This window comes from Rattus norvegicus, chromosome 5, assembly GCF_036323735.1.
Source record: "Rattus norvegicus strain BN/NHsdMcwi chromosome 5, GRCr8, whole genome shotgun sequence".
NCBI classification, from domain to species: Eukaryota; Metazoa; Chordata; class Mammalia; order Rodentia; family Muridae; genus Rattus; species Rattus norvegicus.
In genome coordinates, this window is record NC_086023.1 from 124,490,502 (window position 1) to 124,514,127 (window position 23,626).

The 23,626-nt window shown below is 44.0% G+C and overlaps 1 protein-coding gene and 1 long non-coding RNA gene across 18 annotated transcripts in view; one reads left to right on the forward strand and one right to left on the reverse strand.

Moving 5' to 3' along the window:
• The window catches only part of Dab1 (DAB adaptor protein 1), a 1,121,076-nt gene that overhangs the window by 868,992 nt on the left and 228,458 nt on the right, over positions 1–23,626 (forward strand). The window lies entirely within an intron of this gene.
• Positions 6,844–11,907, reverse strand: LOC134486959 (uncharacterized). Its single transcript, XR_010066565.1, has 2 exons — positions 11,638–11,907; positions 6,844–8,506 (listed from the first exon to the last, which is right to left on the reverse strand). It is a non-coding gene; the product is annotated as an uncharacterized LOC134486959 (long non-coding RNA).

Genomic DNA, 23,626 nt, shown 5'->3' on the forward strand with positions numbered 1-23,626 from the left:
TGACCAATTAGCAATTTCTATAATGGCATCATATTCCTTAGCTTTTTAGTACCACAGGACACAGGAGAGTAATATTTTCAAAAGTAGATAGAACTGGTGAAGGATGTTACCTATAGCTCACTGAGACACTGGATTTCTGCTCACCCTCAGGTCACTACTTTCTGATATAGAAGCCTTCAGTTTCCTCTACTACCAAAAAGATATAGAAATTGTAGGTCCTTGCACAAGTTTGAAACATCTAGAGGCAGTATTTCATCCTGTTCTTCACAGATGTTTATCCAACCCCACTCATGAGCTCACCCTATACTTGATGCTCTTGGAAGAGAGAAGTAACCCAGGAAGAGATACTGGCTACCATTAGTCCAGGTGATTCTAGCTATAACATTCTGACTTCTATAGGATTTGTAATTCCCTGGAGAGATAGAATTATGATTTCCTTATTGTTTTCCACTTTCAATTCATTACAATTAATTAAAAAAAAACCTTTCTTTCAAGTTGAGTCTCAGCACTAGGCCACAGATAGATTCCGAAAAGGATTGCTGCATGTTGAGGTCTGCATGGTACAACTGGTGCTTTAGGACAAAACCCTGTCTCCAAATAAAAATAAAAATAAACACAAGTAGAGCTATGCCTAAAATGCAGAGTACATCTGCATGTGATTAAGTTCACTTGAAGTCGAGACTCATAAAAAAGTACCAGGAATTAGTGGATGGAGGGACCAAAGCCTGGCTTTCGCAGATGGGATCTTGAGAAAAGGAGCTGCCAACAGTCATTCAGTGGGTCAGATGAGTTGTGATAGCTGTCATTGTCAGTTTGACAGAACCTAGAATTGTGGGAAATGACCCTCTACTTGGTTATATATTCAGGTGGGAACTCACCCACTATGGGTGGTTCCATTCCCTAGGTATGGGATCTTGAGAGAAGGAATAGCCAACAATCATTCAGTAGGTTAGATGAGTTGTGATAGTTGGTGTTAATTGTCAGTTTGACAGAACTGAGAATCATGTGGGAAATGAGCCTCTACTTGATAGCATAAGGTGAACCACCCACCATAGGAGGTTCCATTCCCTAGGATCTTGGACTATATAAGAGTTGAGAATGTGAGCTAAGCACTAGTATATATGCATTCATTGCTCTCTTCGGACAGCAGGTAGAATACTACTAGCTGCTTCAAACTCCTGTTGCCTTGATTTCCCCACTCTGATTGACTTTACTTGACCTGTGTGCTAAAACAAACTTTTTCCCTTCTGTTGCTTTTATGACGGATTTAATGAAAAGAAACTAATATACAAGGCAGAATCTAGGAATGTCTCCTTCGCTGGAGTACCTTCAGCTCAACAGATTCCAAACATCTTCTAGTTTTAGCGTTAGCCCCAGTGACCTGCCTGTCTTTGTTTCCCTCCCCTTACTTGCAGCAAAGCCTCTTGGGAAGAGTTGGTGCTCTTCTTGCATGATAGCTATTTCAGACAAGCTTTCCCTAATGAGTCCAAGTCTTAGGTTGCTCCTTTGCATATACAAAAGTATCATGTAAATCAGGAGACTTCTTTCCATTCACATGGATTGTTGCAGTCATTACAGAGTACACATTCTGTGGGGTTTTCCTGTGTCTCAGTGCTAGGGGGTGAGAGGTATGAAACATTGCGAGGATCTTACCAGTTAATGGGCAGGGTCATGGGCATTGGAGCCAGGTAAGTCTGTGGTGCTGCTCTGTCTTGTGAGTTGTGCTGCTGCTGCTGCTGCTGTTGTTGTTGTTGTCGTTGTTGTTGTTGTTGTTGTTATCTGGGTTGCTTGCTTACTTGTTTTCATAATGAAGTAATTGTTCACTTTCTTCACTGACTTGGAGCTATTCAAGCTTTCCAAGTGCTTCAAACCAAGGACTTTGTTACAAGATGACATAAATCTCCCTGAAGTTGGTCAGTAAAGCTCATGGATGCCGGGCTTGGAGAAAGCAGTAATGGTTTCAGGCAAGCCAGTCTTGGTGAGCCTGGCTCTCCCATCATATGCCATGTACAGGGGAGAGGCTTCTGTGTTTTCTGAAGTCACTAATCCTGAATTTGTTACTGCACTCAGATGCTGCACTCAGTGTAATCATTTCCTGAAGACAAACTGGTTCTCTTAGAGGAAATCTGGGTTTCCTCAAACTGCCATTGTCCCTCTAGCAGCATAGTCCATAGGACAACATACACCCTTTGACATATGGTCTTGGCTCCTTTTCTCTACCTCTCTATAGCTAAAGATCTCCAGGTCCTAAGATGTGCTTCTGTGACCTTAGTGGAGATGGTAGCCTTGTGTGGATCATCTCCATCATCCTGGCCACTTGTTGTTCCCGGTCACATTCTAGCATGCAGTAACCATTGCACTGGGCCATTATCCTTAACCTTGTGAGCCTCTTTGCATCCTCAGCTAATGAATCACTATTATCAGTATGTGTGACAAGTTGCATGTCTTTCCAATCCATTAATTCTTTATCTCCTAACTGTCCTCCTCCTAAAGGTACTCCAAGTGAGTTTTTATCTCTCATCTGGAATGCTCTGTAGTCTCCTAAGTGTGTCCCGAGATTTCCTGTATGTCTACATCTCCAACCTTGTGTTGATTTGATCAGGAGATTTGATCATGTCCGTCTGCTTTAACCCTGCAGTGAGAGGCTCCTGATGCCTCAGCTTATCTCTGTCTAAGAAGCCCTGTGTCCTTGCCCTTCCTTATCTTTCCATGCACATCTCCTTCCCTTCTTCATAACCGTAGTTCATTCAGTGGCTCAAGCAAATGAATTTCAATGTACTCACCCCACTGTGTTGCTTTTGCTTTGGGGGATTTGCATGTGCCTTTTCTTCTCCAAGGAAGGAATTCTTCTTTATTATTTTTTCAAAGCTAACTCCATGTATGTAGTTTCAAGTTAGATGGTCCACCCCCACCCATCCCCAGAAATACTTGGTGATCTGTTACTCCTCTCCCATCCCTCGCTGGGGCTTTCAAAATACCCCTTACTAATAATCACAATGTGTTAATTCAACAAATATTTGTTTTCTCCTCTTTTTACCCATGAGGCTCAGAGTTCTTACGGAGCAGGGGCTATGTAGTCACTCATCTCTGCCACTGAGCACTGAAGTTTCAGGTAAAAGGGACGCAACAGTAGTAAAGTATCCCCACAGGAGTGCAGGGATGAATTCGGAACTCTAAGGCTCATCTGCTCCCCAGGCCTGGGTTGGTCAGACAGCTTTGGCCTCCACTCAGATCACCACCCTGGCTGCAGTTCCCCAGTCACATTTTAACTCTACCATGAGCTTGTGGGTTCCTCACACAGCACGTGGCATAGATTCAGTAAATACTCAGTGAAATAATTTTCATAAAGTAAGCAGGGGAGGGATTTGCATAAGGAGAAGCAAAAATAAAATAAAACAAGAATACAAACATCTCCCAGATGTACTGTGCCTCCCGAGGTTCTTGTGATGTAGCATTCAAAATTCTTGCCATTCCGGGAGCTTCTCCTCCTGTCTGGATGTGTGTCCAATCATGTCTGGTGCTGTAATTTAGCATGATGTGGCCCATATTGGTAGTAAGAGCTATATGATTTGCTGTATTAGTTCATCCCATTGCTTCATTAAGCTCAGTGTGCTGCCTCTGGCAGTGGCTGGGCCTGAATTTTGATGTTTGGAAGAACAAAGCCCTTCACTTTAGCCCTTTAAGTCCTCAAGAGAGCCGTGAGTCATGCTAAGTGTATGCACCTTCTCAGAGTTAGAGGGTCTTTGTCTTTGCACATAATCAACAAATGGCCTAGAACATGGGGCTTTGTTATTTCTGTGAGTTTGCTGAACAGATGTATCCAGGTGTTCTGGGATTTCAGAAATCTCTCCTTCTGTGCCATGGTCAGAGGACACCTACTGCAATCCTAAGTGCATCTACATAGCCCATTAAGAAGAGTGTCACATAGGTCAAAGGTGGTGATAGGGAGTACAATAACTTAAATTATCTTCACAAGGAGGGCTGGAGAGATGGCTCAATGGTTACACAGACTTACCGTTTGTTCAGAAGAACCAGGTTAGGTCTCTATGAAGAGCACATACATGATGTCTCATGACCATCCATAACTCCAGTTCCAGGGGGAATCCAGTGCCTTCTTCTGGTTTCCACAGGTACACCACACACACACACACACACACACACACACACACACACACACACACACACACACTTTTAGGTGAGGCACCCAAATATATAAAATTTTAAAAACTAAAAAGAAACCTTACTTTTCAAAAGCTTCTCAAGGGAATTATGTGCTGGATAGTATTATTTTCCAGATGAGGACATGTGTGCTCCCTAAACTGAGATGTTTGGGGTAACCCAGCATACATATGGAAAATAGTCACCTTAAATGTCAAATCTAAAGGATTCATTGCATAGTATTTATGCACTACACCATAGTATTTATTACTCTGCTCCTTTGCTTTCCAGAAATAGTGATTGAATAAAGCCTCAGCAAAAGCTCAGGCCCCAGAGGCCTCCTTCCCGCTGCGAAGCAGTAACTTTCGATTTTGCTTACCGTCCTAAAGAAGCCGTTTGTGATTGTAGATTCTTCCTTCCAGTTTGGGGAACACCATCCTTTGAGTCTTTTACCTCCCTTGGCTGGTCACTCTAGGGAGAACTTGCATGCTAATTGTTAAATCTGGGGCAAGCAGAGCCATGTAGGAACTCACACATTGGATGGAGCCCAGCAGATGATGAATAGCAGACCTGAATCTTATCATGTGTTTCAGGATGATGTACGGTACTGTTGGAAACTGCCTTTGACAAATGTGCACGGGAAGGACAATTATCTCCAACAATGAAAAATGCTCTTATTATGTGATCCTAAAAAGGATCAGGACCCCTATCATTGGGAAGATGATCATCCCTATATCCCTTATTAACAGCAGTACAGAAGTGTGTGTTAAAGACATTGGACATTGTACCGAGGCGGTGATGGATAACATGAGTGTTGAAATCAGGTCAGATGAAGGAAAGGCTGCTTGATGCTTGATAGCAGGTCCAAAGCTTGCAGCTCACTAAGGTCTCTTTTAGCCCTTGCTTCCTGAGGATCTGTGAAATTTGTTCTGCCCTTTCTGTCAGTATCTGATAGCTTTTAGTAGGTTCAATGTTATATTTTAACTAGTAGAAAGTGCATGATATAAGTTGGTAAGAAATAAAACAGATGCGCAAGTGATTTCGAATACTTACTCTAATTTTCTTTTTCACAATTTGCACCCCCATGTTCACCTCTGTGCTGACCCTGTAGAAGTCATAGAGATTCAGCAGCTCTGGTCCAGGTTGGGATTTGAACCTTAGCAGTCTGCATTCACCTCCTGCGTTGTTGACCATAGTATCCTCTAGTGAAAAACCTGGGATTCAGAGTGATAGATCAGATGAGCGTTTCTAGAATGGTGAAGGAGCCCCAATTCAGTTGTTTACACAGAGCAGTGGTGTCTGCATTGTGTTTTTGAACTTGGGACATAGCATTGCCGTCTACAAATTGACCTCTACTGCATTCACAGTTGTCCTAGAGCATACCTGTCCTGTTAGCATCAGGTGGACATATCTGGAGGAGGTGATCCAGAAAGGTTACTTATTTTAAGAAGGCTAAAACATTCACTTTGTTAAATACAAGACTCTGAAAATTTTCACTCCTGTCTTCTTTTTCTTCCTATTGTTTGTCCTCCATTTCCACCCACTTGTTTCCCATACCCATTTAATATGTTTTACTAAAGCCAGGCAGAATGATGGCCCTACAAGCCTGTGATCAGGTCTTGGACTCACAGATCTTAAAGATGTGCTATGGAAGATGGAAAACTACAAGGCAGTTGTAGTTGCTTGCAGTAAGCTGAAATCACATAGCAGAAGGGACCGATAATCCATGGGCTTCCCACGGGTTAAGAGATTTAAGTAAAGGTCTCTGGGGTTCAGCTTGCTGATAAGCAGTTCAATGAATGCTTTGTGAAATGCTCACCATTCAAGGGACATTGTCTACCCATCACTCCTAAAGCATTTACATGGGTACCATGAACAGCAAAGCTTACCCATCCCCAGAGACAGACAGACCAGCAAATCAGACATCTCCTTGAATGGTAACTTGTTCTTCCTCCTTCAGCATTGGTGTGCCTTGAAGTTAGTATATTGTATACATTTCATATTATGCACAGGGTCTGGTACACAGTATGCATTCATTGTGCTTTGTTGAGCAGTAGATCAGCCTTCATTATAGAGGCAAGTCTTTGGCCTTTGGCTTATATTTTTCTAGAATCAGCCATTTATATTCCATTAGTTTTTCTTTAATGTTTTGAAATAATCATTGCTGTGGTTTCCCCTCCTGTTCTCAAAGCTATAGATTACAAATAGATTTTTGTATGATTTGCCAATGTAGATCAATTTTAATGGCTGCCTCAAGTGCCCTGGGGAGTGTTTGTAGCCCCGGCATTTTCTTCAGCAAGCAGTAAACACTCAAGTATATTTCCTTCTGGTGCTTTTTTTCTGCACATGAGTATATGCAGGGATGCATGCAAACATATGTAATCGAATCCTGTTCTGCATTTACCTCCATATTATTTTTCATAAAACTTCCTCATGTAAAGTATTACCGTACAATAAAAAAAATGCGATGATCATTTTTAAACATGGTAAGTGATGTACTTTTGATCTTTTCTCACAGAACCTCTGTCCTTACCCCTGCAAACAGTGTTGTCGTTTTTCACTGGTCCCTTTTGAGATTTATCAAATGTTCCTCTATGTATGTGGAACGTAGAACTCCTTTTACTAGTCAACACCTCTCATCGCCTCCTGTCTTGAGTAGATTCAGTGAAGACTGTGTGGTGCAGCTGGGAGGATACATTGTGTTTTCCTACAATAGAAGAAAGAAGCTTTGGGCTGGGTGCCCCTTAGCTGGACCCACTACTCTAGTGCGATGCTGGCATTAAGATTCACCAATGGCTGCCTGTGAGACTGAGTGCTTTTCGCAGTTGAAATCTTCTAACCTCAGCTTATCAACTTTAATATGCTGTCTCGGTGCCTTGATTTTTTTTTTTTTTGGTTCATCTATTTTAATGTGATGGAATGTAAAAATTGAGCTCACTTTTGTTTCCTTACAATGACTTTAGGGGATTTTGGCTGATAACCCATCCTTCGCCTCTCAGGGATTCGAATTTTAAACACCCCCCAAATACATTTTTCTGATATCTGCCATCAAGTGATTACTGCAACTATTTAGTTCTGGTCTTCTTTCCCATTCTTAGTAGATTTATTTTCTCTCCTTAGAATTCTACTCTCACCCTCTGTGTCTGGGAGACTGGAGATGTCATTTAAACAGTGCTTATTAGGATTCCATTATTTGCCTCGTATACAGTCAGCTAAATCAAAAAGTCAGGCAGTGTTTTTAAATTGCAAATTTAAATGACAATTTATAGACCAGGTCTACTGGAAATGTTCTGTCCTTGGCATCCATCAATGCCTATGGCTGTATAGTTTTATATTCTCCTTCCCTCCCTCCTCCCCCTCACCCCCACCCCACCTTTGCATGCGTATTATACTGGAAAGATCAGAACTGCTTTCAATGAAACAAAATATAGATCTCGGTTGAAAGGAACTACGGACAGACGCCCAGTCCCAGACCTTACTGTTAGTTCCTTCTTTTCCCTACCTCCTTCCCCTTACTTATGCCTTAAAAAAGAAACTTGGATTTATCACTTTATTTTAAAGTGTTTTAAAGTCATTTAAAAGTGCTTTAGAGTCATAAATACATATACATATACTTACACATACACATACACATATTTTAAAGTGCTTTAGAGTCATAAATACATATACATATACTTACACATACACATATACATATATAGTGAATGCCAAGAAAAGTACCAGCTTCAAGTTTCTCCATTATTCTTCATAAAAAAAAAACAAAAACAAAAAACAGAATACGACAAAGAACCAAAAACAAACAAAACAATGTGGCACTCACATCATCATTGTTATTTATTGTTTATTATTCACCAGACTCTATTCTGCGGGTTTCTCCCTTTAATGTGTATAGCATAATCATCTTGGGTGTGTATAAAAGGGCTTGAAATTCATGGGAGGTGACAGTGAATTACTGAGCGCTGAAGGTCAAGCAGGGTAGAGCTTTTTTGCTTTTGCCCTAGAACGCTTTTGACCACAGCAGCCTGTTTTCATTTGCAGTGGGGAGGATTTGGAGTCCGTGTGGTTTCTCTGTTTCATAAAAATGACAAGTTGAAAAGTCTTCTCACTATGCCTTGCTGAGTTTTAATTTTTAGCAGATTGGGTTAGAAGAGGCAGCTTTAAACCTTGAAATCATCTTCATTTATCGGTCCATTTTCTCTGGGATCAGAGTAGATTGGCAAAGCATTATGATCTTCCCATTTCAGAGTTGAAGGATTATCCATCCTGATGGATGAAATCATCTCTAAAATCCTTCTGGAGCTGGTTGAGGGGTTGGTCCATTTCAGAAAATGCCTGTGTTCCCAGCAACCTTAGAAATGAAAATTAACAGGATGACGTTTGCATCTTGAAGACCCACATTTAAAGGGCAAGCCCACTGCATCTATTGTATCAGACTTTCCCACCTAAAGCAAGAGCTAGAGTGTCCTCTCTGTTTGGTGTCTACTCAACAGCCTCCAGTATCAAAGGCAGAGGGGCAGATTTTATTCAAACATAGGACACAAAGTCATGGGGAGCTGGGGAGCCTGTCTCAGACTCATGGAAAAAAAGTGGAGAGGGAGGCTTTAGCTCACAATGCAGGTTTGCTCTGGGTGAAGGAGATGGGAAGAAGGAAGGAAGATAGAAAGGAAAGAAATGGGGGAGAAGCTAGGTTGGTTGGTACACCTGAGAGAATAAGTGTTGTGCTAAAGAAATTTCAGCAAGACCATTGGTGAGACTTTGAGCCAAACTCGCTCTCCATCCTGGTCCAACAGTGGCTAGGAGTGGTCCCGGGAAATGCAGTGCTCGAGTATCTGTGCAAGTAAACATCTAGGGGCAGCTCTTGTGCCATTTAGACAGTTCTTCCTGTGTGGAAAGAGCTGTAGGATGCATGCTCACGGGCCACATTGCAATGAAAGGATTCCTTCACACTGTATGCACTACTAGAAATTTCTACGAGACACCCTTTCACATCTCCATCTTTCTCCCACTGCAGACAGACTAACTAGATAGATTGCTCTGCACAAGTCACCCATGCCTCAGAGGCAACAGTGGGCAAATGGGTGTCAGCTATGCTGCTGGCAGAAATTGGGTTATCAGCTTCTCTGGCAAGTTGGTCCAGTAATTCCTAGAACACATTAACCTTCCCTGGTCTACAAGGACTGGAGAATGTAAAGGAGGGGGAGAAAGCAGTTACTACTTGTTATCGGAGGAGAAGGCCTCAGTGTCATCCTTGCACCACTCCCAAAGGAAGGCCATTGTAAGGCTAGGTGGGCAGCGTGGGATTCTGAGGATTGGTGTATGACACTGGAGAGCTAAGCTGAAGTCTAGTTAGAGGAGCAGTTGGCAGCTTTCATGCTTTAGCTCTCAGCTCTGCTGTGCTCATTCCTATATCTGCCTCCATGGTCCTTCCCTGACCCTTGCCTGTGCAGCCCAAAGCTGCCACAGAGTAGGTACCCAATAAATGTTTACAGAACAGACAGTCATCCAGATGGAATAATGGTTGCCCTAGGCAGTGAGAAGTACTTCCTGGTGGCAATAGGAAGCAGTCATCCTGCCCCAAAGCAATTGTTTTTCCCCTTCAAAGTGTGGACAGAAGTGAGTTCCCATGATGGCTTTCATGTACCCTCATGTGATAGATTCTTTGATCCCAAACTCCTGTAGGTTTTGAATCTTGAGAAGCTGCAGCAGCTGCCCACTTAATGGCTGTCCAGTGCCCAATAAGTTAATGCAAATTAGCTTAGAAAAGATGAACACATTGGGGACTTAATGAGCTGAGCCGGCACCTGTCCATTCAGCATTTGGACAACATCTTTTTGAGCTGCTTAAGCTAAGGAGGTGGTGTCAGACTCATGCCTTCTGGGGAACGGCTTGCTAAGGCATTTTTCATTGGCTTACATACAGTTAGTTCCCTTTGGACAGCTGATGTGAAGATTCTCAGATAAAAGACTTTGGAAGTTTTGTACATAAAGACACACCCCTGTGTCCCCTACTGCCTGCGAGTATGCAGATCCAAAGATGCTCTGAGTGGCTGAGATAGCCTGTGTATGCCAAGGGGCTGAGTGTGATTCTTCATCTTTGTATGGAGGAGTCCAGTGCTGGGGTTACATGGGCTGCCTGGTGCTCATAGAGACTCAGAATACCACACCACCACATGAGGGAGTGCTCAGTTGAGGATATGGGTGTGCTCTCTAGCAGGGCCTGGCACTGCTGGTCATTGGTGGGTGAATGGGTAAACCTGTGATCATCAGTCTTCAGTTTGCTAGCAGAATAGGACCTAGCCTCCAGCTTTTCTTCTCTATTTTTGAACATGTTGAGTAAAGGTGGGTGATTTCCTTCATCTCTCTGACTCTTGTCCTTCCTTGTATGGCTTTAAACTATGATCTGATGCATTTATTACATGGTACATGTAAGTACCCAGCAAACGTATTCTAATAACTTGCATTAATAATGAAAAATACGTACGTTGTTTGATCCACCTCAATTTTCTTATTGATATGATGGAACCCATTTCATTTACATCCAAGGTTCTCATTCAGAACACGTGAATGTCTGGCTCAGGGCACAGGAAGAGGCAGATGATGTCATCACTATTGGGTGGCTTTTAAGGTGCAGGCTATGCCCACCAAGCAGCCAGAGATTGAGTGGAGGAGAAAGGGCTGTGTCAGGCTTTTCAGGCAGACACACACAGTACCTTTCCCTTTCCTTTCCTCGTTCTTTGTTGTTCTCCCTGAAAGACTTGGAGCTTTCACAGAGATCTTGGGCTACATTATCCAACTTTCACAGAAATGGACTTGCATAATTCTCATGACCTAAAGTCAAGCCCACTTTACCAAAAAATAAAATACAACAAACGAATAAATGAACCAACCCCCTCAAAACCCAACAACCCCTTAATCCTTTGATCTTGTCTCAGTCATGAGAATGATTGTCTGCAGCCTGTCACCATTGTCACCATAGGTGGTTTACAGAGAACGTCCTCTCACTGCAGACCCATTTCTCCTTACCCTGATCACCACTGCGTCTCCAGACTCTGTCCCCCTCAGGATGGAAAGAGCTGCTCATCTCAAAATGAGAGGGTGAAGGGAATATTCCAGAAGGAGCAAAGGCAGGTGTTACATTCTATATTGTGAAGTGGAAAAATACTGTTCATGTGCTTGGTATGACCAGAGCAGCGCCCTCTGGCACACCTTTATAGCACCTCTCTAAAAACACAACACCCCATTAGATGTACTCTCCTGTCAGACCAAGCTAAGCAAAAGACAAAAGCTCTGTTGCTCTTTAAAAACCAGCACAAGGTGTAGAGGTCTCCCAGAAGCATGTGGGGGGTGGTTGGGGGTTTGGGGGTTGGGGGGTTGAGGACTTGGGGGGAGGGGGTAGTCATGTCTGAAGCCTTTTCTGATAGGCTAGCTTTCTGTGGGAGTAAGGCTAGGCTAAGACATAGAGTAGATTAGGAGCACTTACTGGCCACGTGTCTTTGCTTTCAGATTCCTTTTTCACCCATGAAGGAGGGAGGAAAAGGGAACAGACACCCACAGCAGTAGCTCTTTTGGCCTTCTGAGGACAGGCCTGGGAGTCTCCCATTTGATGGGAGGTCATGGTGAAGGACTGAAGGAAGGACAAAGGGAGAAATCTGCTCCCTCTCCTTACCCCAGCAGCTACTGTTTCTCTTCCATCATGCTTCCATGACAAAGAGCTCCAGAGGCCCAGCAGAGTTCCAGCCATCTCCCAGGCCCATCCCTCGGCCTGGCTCTGGTTAGACCGCCCACTCCTTTTGTTGGTCTAATCCCCTGGCTAGTAGCCACCTCCTGCTCTCACTAATCTTTGAATGGCTTCCTCTTTCCCTGGCTTTTCAGCATTTCAACACCATTGTGAATGTTCTCTGCTTTAAATTCCCTCTGAATAACTGGCCAGGGCTCTTTTTGCCTGAGCATCTCCCTGGATGGATTCTCTGTGAAACCTAGCCACACAGTATCTGTGAACTAGAACCTTGGAGAGGCTCCTTAACACAGAGGACCCCTTACCTCTGCCCCCACCCCCAATCTGGATTTGGAATTAGACTATAGGTGTGTGGACTCCATCCGAGGGCACAGTGCACAGTAGGTATAGGAATGATGGTTCTCCTTTTATTACATTGAGAAAGCCATTTCCTTTGTGGGGAAGGAACCTGATGTTTTTACTTTGTACCGCCCAGCTAGTTGCCACGCACTTGACATGTACGGAAGTAAGTAAACTTACAAACAGTTTCTTGACACTAGGGTTTGGATAGTTGAAAGGCTCTGTCAATGTCATCCCAGCGCTCCTCAAGGGAGGGTTCTGTGGGTTTCCTGGGGGTGTTCTACCAATGCTTTCACAAGGGAGGTGCCTGTGAAATCTTACCTGCCTTAACTTTCACAGATAAGAAATGTCACAGCTGCCCCTGGGATCTGCACCCACTTGTATTTCTCAGCAGCTACAACAAATTGTTGTTGTGTTTTTCCCTTTCTGTTTTTGGGGATATTGGGGCGGGGGGTGGTATTTGTGGTTTTGGTCTGTGCTTTCTCTGCCATCGTCTCTTCTCTCCTCCTTCCCCAGAGTGTTTGCCCAAAGCTGAATCCTTGGCTCTGTCCCTGATCATGGCTCACTTTGGGTGAACACAGATGGTTCCCTCTACCATGGTTCCTGGAGCCAGATGCTTTTGCTTAGGGGCAGGAATCATAAGGTTTCATTAGTCACACTTGCTAAAAGTACAAACCCTCTAGTGGGCTTGTCGAACATGGAGAAACCCCGTGTGTAAATATTTATGGATTAGGAATCAAATATTAAATATTTACCTCAGCTTTGTGGAATTATAAATGATTTAATAAACCCTGTTGGGACTTGGAATGGTGGTGGTTAAAACCCACTCTTATATTTAATTGTTTCCCAACCCCCCACTCCCCACCATGCAGTTGGGGGGCTTGGGATGCTGGTGGAAAACGCAGCATTTGGATTTTAAGTTTGGCTCTGCTTCGTATTTCTAATGTCTCCTCTGGGTTACATGTGGGATGCCTCAGAGAGTGACTCTCACTGGGCATCTCAGCCCCATGGTTGTTACCACCCCTGTGTGTCCTGGTCACCTGAAGCTACTTTGAAAAACTGAGAGGTAAGTATGTGTCAGCATATGTCAGAAACTTGGACACATGCAGAATGCTAGAAGGTTCCCCACAAAGGCTACCCTGGGAGGCCCAAGGCTGTGGGAACAAGAAGCACCCAGGTCTAAGTCTCATGTTTGTCACTGAATAGCTACATACCTTAGAGAATATGCTTCTTAGCTCAATATTTAGTTCCTAAGGCTGCTGTAACAAATGGTCTCAGGCTTATTCACTCAGAATGCCATGGATCTGGAGGCTTAAAGGTATTGCAAGGTTGTACCCCAGGTGGCAGCTTCAGAGAATCTGCCCTTGCCTTCCTCAGCCTATGGTGACTACTGCCAGTCCTTGGCCTTCAACTCTGCCTTTAGCTAGTCTTCCCCTCTGTGCCTCTTAGGGTATACTTGACATTGGATTTCAGGCCTACCTGAATAGTAAAGAATGATCCAGAGATCCATATTTTAATCGCAACTGTAGAGACAGGTTTTTTTTTTTTTCCAGTGTGGATTTTCAATATCTTTCTAGGGCCATTATTTAGCCTATACACTGTCTAAAGAGCGTATAATGTCTTTCATTGACACCAGATTGGATTACTGGACAGTTGAGCCATACATTTACTTAGAGTGGGGGCATTTTGTGATCTTGTGGAGGTTGGCAGTTAGAGTGCCCCTAGGCATCCTGACAGGGCTGTTCGCTTAATGGTAGCTTCTTCTATTTCAATCCACAAAGTATGGTTCATATTGCATGTCCATGGTCCTGCAGATATAAAATATGTCATCTTCCAAAGACACTGGGCATGGGAGTGGGCCACACAACCATTATAGTCCCATGTGATAAGCACCTTGTGAGGGTAATTGACAGATGCAGCTGGGTGATTAGAGAAGACTTCTCAAGGGAATGGTGTGGGCAGTGGCTTATGTAAATCAATGGGTGTGGCCCTCTCTTCTCCATAGGGGCTCTTGGTTACCAGCCAACAAGGAAGGGCAAAGGGACAGAGTGGAAGAATGGGGCTTCCTACGGGAATAACTACCAAGATCAGCTTCAGAGAGGCATCTTAAGCTTATTTAGGGTGAATCAAGGGCTATATAGCTTTTGGGGAAGCGAGTCGGGTGGGCATGTATCAGCATCATTGGCTACAGCTTAGGGCACCTCATTTGCATAGAGAGGCATTCCAGAAATTACCCTTGCTTGTTGGACAGATTCTTATCAGAAAGGAGTTGAACCTGTGATCTCACCACGGCTAAGTGATGTGCCTCAGGTAGAGAGGGTGTGGATTTCAGGATCCCCAGAAAAGATCAGAGAAGGAGAAGCCCTGCTGGTAAAGCCAGTCCCCCATTTTGCAAGGAGCTCAAGAGAGCCTTCTGGACAGCGGTAGTCTATGACCTTAATCAGCAAGTCCCAACAGATGGGAACAAAGAGAAGGTGTACCCCATGCCTCCTGAGAAGCCACAAGTATTGAGTGTTTAGGAATTAGGCATCTTTTGGAGATAGGAGGAAATTGGGAATGTTGGAACATGGAATTCTGAGAGCAGAACTGTGGGGTGAGGCAGCCACAGGAAACAAAGCCAGATACCAAGTGATGCTCACAAGGGAAAATAGGAATCCCAGTGCACTGAAGATGAAAGAGAAAGTAGTTTGCCCATATGTGCCTGGTTACCTAAGCACTTAGATCCTTGCCACTTCCCCCTGTGGCAGTATGCAGGAACCACTTCGTAGCTTTCTTCAACTGCTTGCAATGTTTTACTCCTATAGTTTTATTCCCTCTATTTATTGGGAGACCCTGGGTCCAGGACCTCCGCTCTAGTGAGTACCTCTGGGCTGCCTTAGACGTGGCCCTCTATAGCCTTCTTTCAATGAGTTTTACTGCTGTGGGAATTATGGCATCAAGCAACAGAGGTGGATGAAATTCTTTCTGAAGTCTTCTCTGACCCCTGTGCTCCTGAATTGAGTCTGTTTACATAAGAAGGTAGCATTTGCTTTTGGGGGGGTCAAAGTGTACACATACCACGTGGGACCAATTGTTATTGATTTCTCTGGGGACTGGGGACTAGTTACACGGCAGCTCGCTTACCGGCTGTCACATGCTTTCTTATTGGTTTACATGTATAGATCCAGTTATGTTTACCATCCACCCGAGTGCTGCATTCTCAATAATTCATAGAAATGTCGTATGAAATTAATCTATAGTGAGAACTCAAACTTGACTAAAGCCAAACCACTGTGCCCAGGAACGTCTTTGTTAACTGACAGCATTCATCTTGGGCTTTTTTTTTTCTTTCTTTCTCATGTTTCATGAGTTATGAATTCTCCTGTAAGAAGAGCCAGATTGAGGAAATCATTAATCTCTGACAATTGTGTAGATATAATTAAAGATACATAATTATAAAAATACCTGCTATCTCAAATTACTTCCTAAAGGAACAAGGAATGGGGACAGAGAGTGTTCTATTTAAAATGTCAGATACAGGTATATTAGCTTGAGTAGTCAAAGCACTGTGAGCCTGTCAGTCATGAAAACTGACAATTAGCTCCATAAATAGATTTTACAGGCTGTCATAGAAGAACGTACATCCTGCACGACTGAGGTGCATGAAAATTAGAGCTGTATTGGCTGTGCTGACTCACAGGAAACTAGAGGGTATGCAAGCCAGAGGGTGAGCTCTTTGGAGCACTTCTGTGGTCTCTAGAGCCCTTGGGAAAGACTCTTAAGGAGAAGGAAGCCCACTGGTTCCCTCCAGGACCCTCCTACTAGCTCTGCCATTAACTGTTTGCATCAACTCTGGCCACTCTCCTTCTCTCTCTCCCCCCCATCTATTTCTTTATCTAAAATGAAATTAATGCACCAGTGTCATGTTCTTCTAATGGTCTTTCAGGAGAAGCTAATGAAACTAGAGGAAAACATGGAACTGAAAGAGAAAAGACACAAAGGTTAGCAGTGGAAGGTGTCTTGTTGATAGTGACAGCTGAGCTGTTTCTATAGACACCAAGTGGGTGCTCAGAAGGCATGCTAAGTCCGAGGCTCAAAATGTCACAGAGAAATGACAGGCTCAAACTGGAACTTTCTTTCATCTAGTGAGAATGAATGCCCAAAAAGAGAGGGTTAAAGGATGGGGATGTCTGTAGATCTACTTCCAGTACCTGGGCTCCATTCTTGGCCTTCCTCTAAGAGCTCAATCTTGTTTAAAATGCGTGACATCTGTGCCCCTAAGATTCCCTGTCCACAAAATGGGGCAGATGATTTTATAATCACATTCTCTTCGAGGCTGAAATAGCAAGAACAGCTAATACCAGGGATATGCATAAGGAAATTGCAGTGCCACTGTGAAGCCCCTGATTGGAAAATATGACCATTGTCAGATGGGGAAGGGGACAGAAGCAGGTCAGAGACGGTGCCCAGCCCCTCCCCCATCCTCCATGCTCAGAGAGCACAGGTTTCACTGACTATGTATTTAGTTGGCTAGCTGTATTTCCTCAAAGAGTGGGAGTTCTACACAAGCAGGGGAGGTTTTGCCTTTTGTTTTCTAGTGTTCCTGTGCCTAGAATCCTTTCACTTGAGACACATCGATAAAACAAAAAACAGTAAATATCTTGTGTGTTGAGCTGGTTCTGTTTTAGGTAATATAATGAGGATTACCAATAACAGGACATCAGAAAAGAAAAAAATGGAAGCTATTTTTTTAATTGTTCAGTTGGCTTAGGAAGGTATGGTAAAAAAAAATTACCAAACACAGTATATATCATATGCAAAAGAAACACACACACACACACACACACACACACACACACACATATACACTAGAGCTGGGGAGCATAGGAAATGTTCTTCCAGGCTAAGATCTAAAAAAGTTCAGTTCTCTTGGGAGCCTGCTTCCTGATGCTACAATTGTCTAACATTCTGTAGTCTACATAAACAAGTATCAGCAGTGTGCAGACAGAAATTCTGCATTCTCACCTTCAGTATCCGAAAGAATTCTCTTAGTCTTTCAGAGACCTGGGTTCCAGCCAAATTGGGGTACCTAAAGCAGATGTAGGGGGTTCTATTAAGGATTTTAAGAAAGGAACTCTCACAGAGAATAAGAGCACACCTGAGAAAATGGTTGCAGTCTTATTGCGTGGGGGCACCAAAATCCAGAGACATACCCAACTGTGTAGGCTCCTCAAGGGTGTGTCACAATAAAGTGACTTGCCATCAGCCAAGCATACCATTTTGGTGGCTCTCAAGTTATATTTTCAGAGGTTGCTAAGAAACCCCTTTCTTTCTGTTTCCTTCCTTTTCCTTCTTTTTCTTATTCTCTCTCCTCTGGTAAATGTGGCTATAGTATAGTTTCAGAGATGCCGTGGGTGGAATTTCAGTCTGATAAGGTAAAACCTCCAGTCTCTAGGTTTGGATGAGGAAGCACCTTAGCACATGGCCTTGCTCTGTAAGTGGGGTTTCGGATGTGAGTCCCAGTAAACTGCAGGCTTCTCTGTGGGAGGAGACGGAAGCTTTGAATCACTGTGAATTTTACCTAAGTTCTCTTTCTTCCCTGCTGCTATGAGGCTTTAAGGTCTTCTCTCTCTTTCCTTATCTCAATTATTCCTCTTGTCCTTTTGAAATGACGTGAAAATGGGGATGCTTGAGGAAGATCCAGGCACTCTTGCCTCAGGTTCATTAACTCCAGAGTTAGGGTGACAGAAGCTACCAGCCACATAGAGCTTCCTCTGAGTGGGTGACTCCAAGGCTCAAAGGGTGAAGCTTATATGAAAGGATTAGTTTCCATGTGATTTATCAGAGAGTTGTAAATAGTCCCTTGGGAGGGAGTAAGCAAGGGGAGACCCTTAGAGCAGGACCAGGTCCAGACATGAGGTACCACAGAACTGTCAGTCTAGAGGCTTTATATAGGACTCCCAGCACTGGGAGATAAGCGGGTCAGTCCAGTTGGCCTGTCTCTCAGATCCAGGTGACTTTCTGTTTTGGCCATATTCACACCTATAGCTTCCAGAGAATGGTGGCCATTTAACATTTTGTGAAAGCAGAAGAAAGAAAACAGGAAGCAAGACCAAGAACCAGAGCTTCTCAAACTCTTGGGCATTGCTAGCTTCTGGCACAAACAAGATTCCTAAAAGAACCAAGGATTTCTGGCTTCTAGACAAGTACTCGAACCAGAACTGCTGTTTCTGTGCTCCCTGCTCTAAAATGCCTGACCAGTTTCTGCTTCCTGTCCTTATCATTTCTGTTTTGGCATGGGGCAAATGAGTTTGAATCCAGACTCCACCATCAAATGTGACCTTGAGTAAGTCATCCAACCGCATTAGAGTCCCAGTTTCTTCATGTGAAAACCATTGCCAAAATGTAACAGATGATACAACCAATGCAGTGACAATTGCTGGCATAAAAGCTGGCTCTCTGTCAATGGCATCCAGCCCACCCACCATTCTTTACTCTCTGTGGAGTTCCAGCCACTTCTTATGGTCAGAGAGTTTTTCTCTCAGCTTCTCACTGACTCCATCCCTAACATACCTAGCATGGTACTTCTACTATTCCGTTACCACCATTACCATGGAAACCGTTTCTAGTTCTGTTGAGAAGCTTTGACTAGGTGATGAAGCATTCATTTTATATACACAGTTTCATCTGTCACACAAAATTGAATGAAAATGTATTATGTTATTCTGCAAATGATAAAATGTAGTCTTGAAGGTGTTCCAGTGACCTTAGGAGACACTTACATGATGTTTCCTAGTCACTCAGTCCTTGAGCTTCCTGGGGGAGAAGACTTACAGGAGCCCACCTTACGTCTACTGCATGAGGCAAGCTCATGACTTCTACTTGGCTTACCATACTTGGCTCAAGTGTGCTATCTCTGAGGTACATGGAAAGGTGTCATCACATGGCAGTCTTGGGGCTTGGGAGCCATATTTCCAGGATTTGAAAGTATTTCCCAAGGGTCTTTCCTTTCAGACTCTGGATGTAAGCAGAGATAGGAGAATGGTGTGCTAAGGGAGAGTGGTGTGTTAAGGGAGCATGGAGTGTTTGGGAAATGTGGTGTTTGGGTGAAGGGTAGTGTGTTGAGGGAGGATGATGTGTTGAGGGAGGGTGGTGTGTTGGGGGAGGGTGGTGTTTTGGGGGAAGGTGGCATGTTGAGGGAGGATGATGTGTTGAGGGAGGGTGCTGTGTTGAAGGAGGGTGCTGTGTTGAGGGAGGATGGAGTGTTGGGGAAGTGTGGTGTTTTGGGGGAGGGTGATGTGTTGGGGGAGGGTGGTGTGTTGAAGTGGGGCTACTTCATCAGCAAAAGACCTATGCTTTCCCTAGATCACATTTCTTATTTTAAGTTCAATATCTTACAAAGGGGAAATCCAGCCCCAGCAGGGGAGATTGGATGCAAATGAGTCTCTTACACATGCAAATGGTTTCCCTAAAAGAGCCCTGGTTGAGAGCTGAATGAATGTAAGACTAAATCCACTGAGTACTTTTAAAAAGGAAGAAAAGGAAGAGGAGGAGGAGGAAGAGGAGAAGCAGTAGACACAGATAGCAGCAGCAGCAAAAGAAAGATTCCTATGAGGTCATGCCTGCTAACTACCAATGTACTCCTTCTTAGAGGCTGAACTACAGACTTCTTACAACCTGTGGACTTGGTAGTCTATCTTTATTTTTGTGGGTAGCTTTGAGGGTGACATCTAGGACAGAGGCTTGGACATGAAGTTCTGACTTAGACAGAGTATTAATCATGGCACTCAAGGTTGATAAGAGAGTTCCGGTGACAAGCAGACCTTCCCTTTGCTTTGTCTTTTGATTACTTATGTGATTCCAACCCAAGAGGCCTGCTTCAGAAGTAGCTTGACTTCAAGTAAGTAGGTTTCTTTGCCTAGGTCTCCGCTGCCTCACCTGTGCAACTGGAATACTAATGCCCAATGTTTCTTTTCTATTTCTCTCACTTGACGTCCAGGATTCCACATATGAGGCAGTTCTGCTTCCCCCAGTACCTGGCTAGAACTCCTCACTGGACCCCCATTTTTTCCAAACTCATCTAACTAGTACATTCCATAGGAATGGTGGCTTGGCTTGGTTTATTTTCAGTGCCCAGTGCAGGTAGAAGAGAGCTAAGCATAAAGAATGAATGAGTATTATTATCTCCATCTCTACATACATCATAGCAATGATAGATACAGCACTTTCACAGCACATGTCACTTGGAAAAGTGTTTTTGAATGTTTACTTAGTGTGTGATGTATGTGGTGTGATTGCCATTTTGCAGGCAGACTCTCGATAATGCTTCCGTGGAAGTAATTTTACGGACATCTCAGACTTCATTTACTGGTAGCCATTAGGTGACATGGGTCCTTATGTGTGAGGCACAAAAAATGCTGCTTTTGTAGCTTCCTCTGTGGAAACACCTCTCCCCCCTCCAAATAGGCACTCAAACAAAAAGTTCTAGATTCTTGGGATGCACCAAAATAGACATAATCACCATCTTCGTGGAGTTCACAATCACGGGTGGGAACTGTGTCAGAGGTTTTGGTGAATGAATTCATCGTTCGTACCAGAGCATAAGAAAACACGGGTTCACTTAGTATAATGGGGATACCACAGTGTTGTGGCATTGCATAAGACTCTGAACCACGTTTTATATTGCACGTTGCCAATATAGAGTAGTCCTCATTTGGTCATTGTGCACCTTTATGCCTACAACTTGATGCCTTATAATTAGAGCATGAAGTTCTGATTGGAGGATTTCAGTTGTAGGCAAGGTGGTATGTAGGGCAGTGACATAATGGTGTGGATTGCCATCAGTTCTGAGGCAGTTTGGCCAAAGGTGGGTCCTGGTCTCCAGTAGTCAGAATGTGCAGGGCCCTGGTCTCTTTCTGGTCTCTTCATCACCTTGGCTCCTCCTCTGAAAAATAGAGAGAGTGCTGAGGTAAGCACTTCTCTTGTTACCTTTATAAACTATTGAGCTGTGAGAGAGACAATCCCTGCCCGGCAGGTGTGGTCTGAGGGTAAAGAGAGAAAATACTCAGTAGATACCAACATCATTTTATGAAACAAATGTAAGTTGGTAGCATATGCTAGATAGATAAGAGGACTGTATAGGTATAGCAGAGAAAATATGTCAGACTCCAAAGAAGTTCATTTTAAAGTATGAAAACTTAACTCCAGTCTCACTTGTCTCTTACAAACCCTGGGGTAGAAGACAGGGGCTGCTCCCAAAGCCAGTTGGCTGGTTTATATGCATTAACTGAGAGGATTGGAGTCTTTAGTCATAAATGTTACGTATTGAGTGCTTGGTTTGGACTAGACACTGGTACATGTCTCTTCAGTAATTTAATTGACTCAAAACACACTGTGATAAGGTCTGGAGAGATGGCTCTGCTGGTTAAGTGCTTGCCTTGCAGGCAGAAGGGCATGCTCTCAATTCTTAGTACCATATGACGTCAGTGCTAGGGATGTGGAGCCAGGCAAGTCTTTGGAGCTTGCTGACCAGACAGGCAATACTATTTTCTAAGTGCCAGGTCAATGAGACATCCCTCCAAAAGGTAGACAGTGTTTGAAGACTGACACTGACTGTTACACTCTGAACTCTTCATACATGCCACATAAATGTTCAGGTACATCAACACACATGTGCATCCCCACAAACACACAGAAACGAAGAGTAATTGTCTGGTGGCTGTTACCATTAAAGGGGGGAGAAACTGAGGCACAAAGAGATTAATCTAAGTTGCCTAACAGGATGGCAGAGCTAGTATGGGAGTTCAGGCTGATTCTATCCAGGCTCTGACTAATTAAATATAACTTTCATTCTGAGGAAAAACTAGATGACTACATGCCAGAGAGCAGTTTGGTTCAGCTGAACTGGGGCCATGGGAGCCGATGCATGGTAAAGTCCTTTGAGTGTGGAGTAAACCTGTTTTGCCACCTTAGATGTGTGCCCAGAATTCTTTTGACCTGTCTGTATTACTGTAGGTTTGCATTAGAGAGTCTGTTACCTTAGAAGACCTTTTCTGTGCTCCATAGCCCCAGTGTCTGTGAGGTTTAGCTGATGGCACTGACAGGTGGCACTCAGTCTATGCTTCAGATCCTGGGTTTTGGCTCAAAGTAACATAAGCTTGAATTGTGGCTATGCACTTTACTAGGAATTCTGAGTGCTTGAATAAGTAGGTAAAGTGGGAACACGTGGATCTTCGGTTTTATTGTGTATTAAGTAGGTATGTCTGGAGATAATCTCCTATGAAGTGGTTCTAAAGAATCAGTGAGCCCATGTATGCAGAAGACATGCACACTCACCAGGAACCCAGCAAGCAACCCACACTTCCTCCGTCTGCTGTTAAGTTGACTCTGGAACAGGTGTACCATGGATGCTCGCCTTAGGATAGGAGGGGATGCATCATCTTCAGCACCCCAATGCTGAGCTTTGGCGTGTTGTGTTGTTGGCCTCTGGGTGAGTTTGTGGGATGAGGGGTTGAAGGGTTGTGTGCGGAGCGTGTGGGTTCCTGGCAGAGTGATCAATATGACCAGGACTCACACCGATGTAGCATTCTGGAAGTCTTGGCAGGATTCCAATCCTAAACTAGCAGTTGGAATCAGGAAGAAATTTGCAAAAAAGAACAGGACATGGAACAGAATACAACTCCATCATCATCTAGAGAGCGGCATAGACTGTGAGAACCCACAGTCATTTCTATCTTTTCTCATTCATTTGGTGCCCTGCCATCCATGGCAGCAATCAGCAGAGGGCAGAGTTCCTAAACTGGGCAGTTCCCTCTACCCTGTTGTTCGCAGTTTCATCATGACCTCTGTGATGCCCGCCTTATGCCTCTTGTTCTGCTGTCTCTTGCTGCCATCCTGCTTTGCTCACTAGAAACAAGAAAAGCCTCAAACCTTCCAGATCCTTCCTCACCTCTCATCCCCAAGGTTCCTGTGTTCTTCACCCAGCCTGGCATTTGTCTCAGGGACAGCCCTGCTTGCCAGTTAAGACCTAGTTCAGTTAGTCTTCATTCTAGGGGGCTATGTCCTGAAGGCCAGGCGTAGTTAGAGCTCTTCTCCCACCTCCAGCATCGTTTTCTTCCCTCTCTGCATTTATTTAGACTTCCCATTTCCTCCACCTCTGTCCTGTCTCCCCTCTAAGCTATGAGGTCTCCCAGGACCAGAAGCCTGCGCCTGTCTACTCTTTTCCCTGGCTGGGCCAGGCTATAGTTGGCTGAATGTTCAGTGAATCCAAAGAGGTCAAATAGTGGCCTGGCGGCAGCAAAGACCCCATCCAGGCAAGGGGAGGATTGAAAGCTAGACTCAGGGCATTACACAGGGAGCCTTGCTGTTCCTATTTCCCCGCAGCTGCCTGGGTAACAAGATCCAGATGCAATGATCT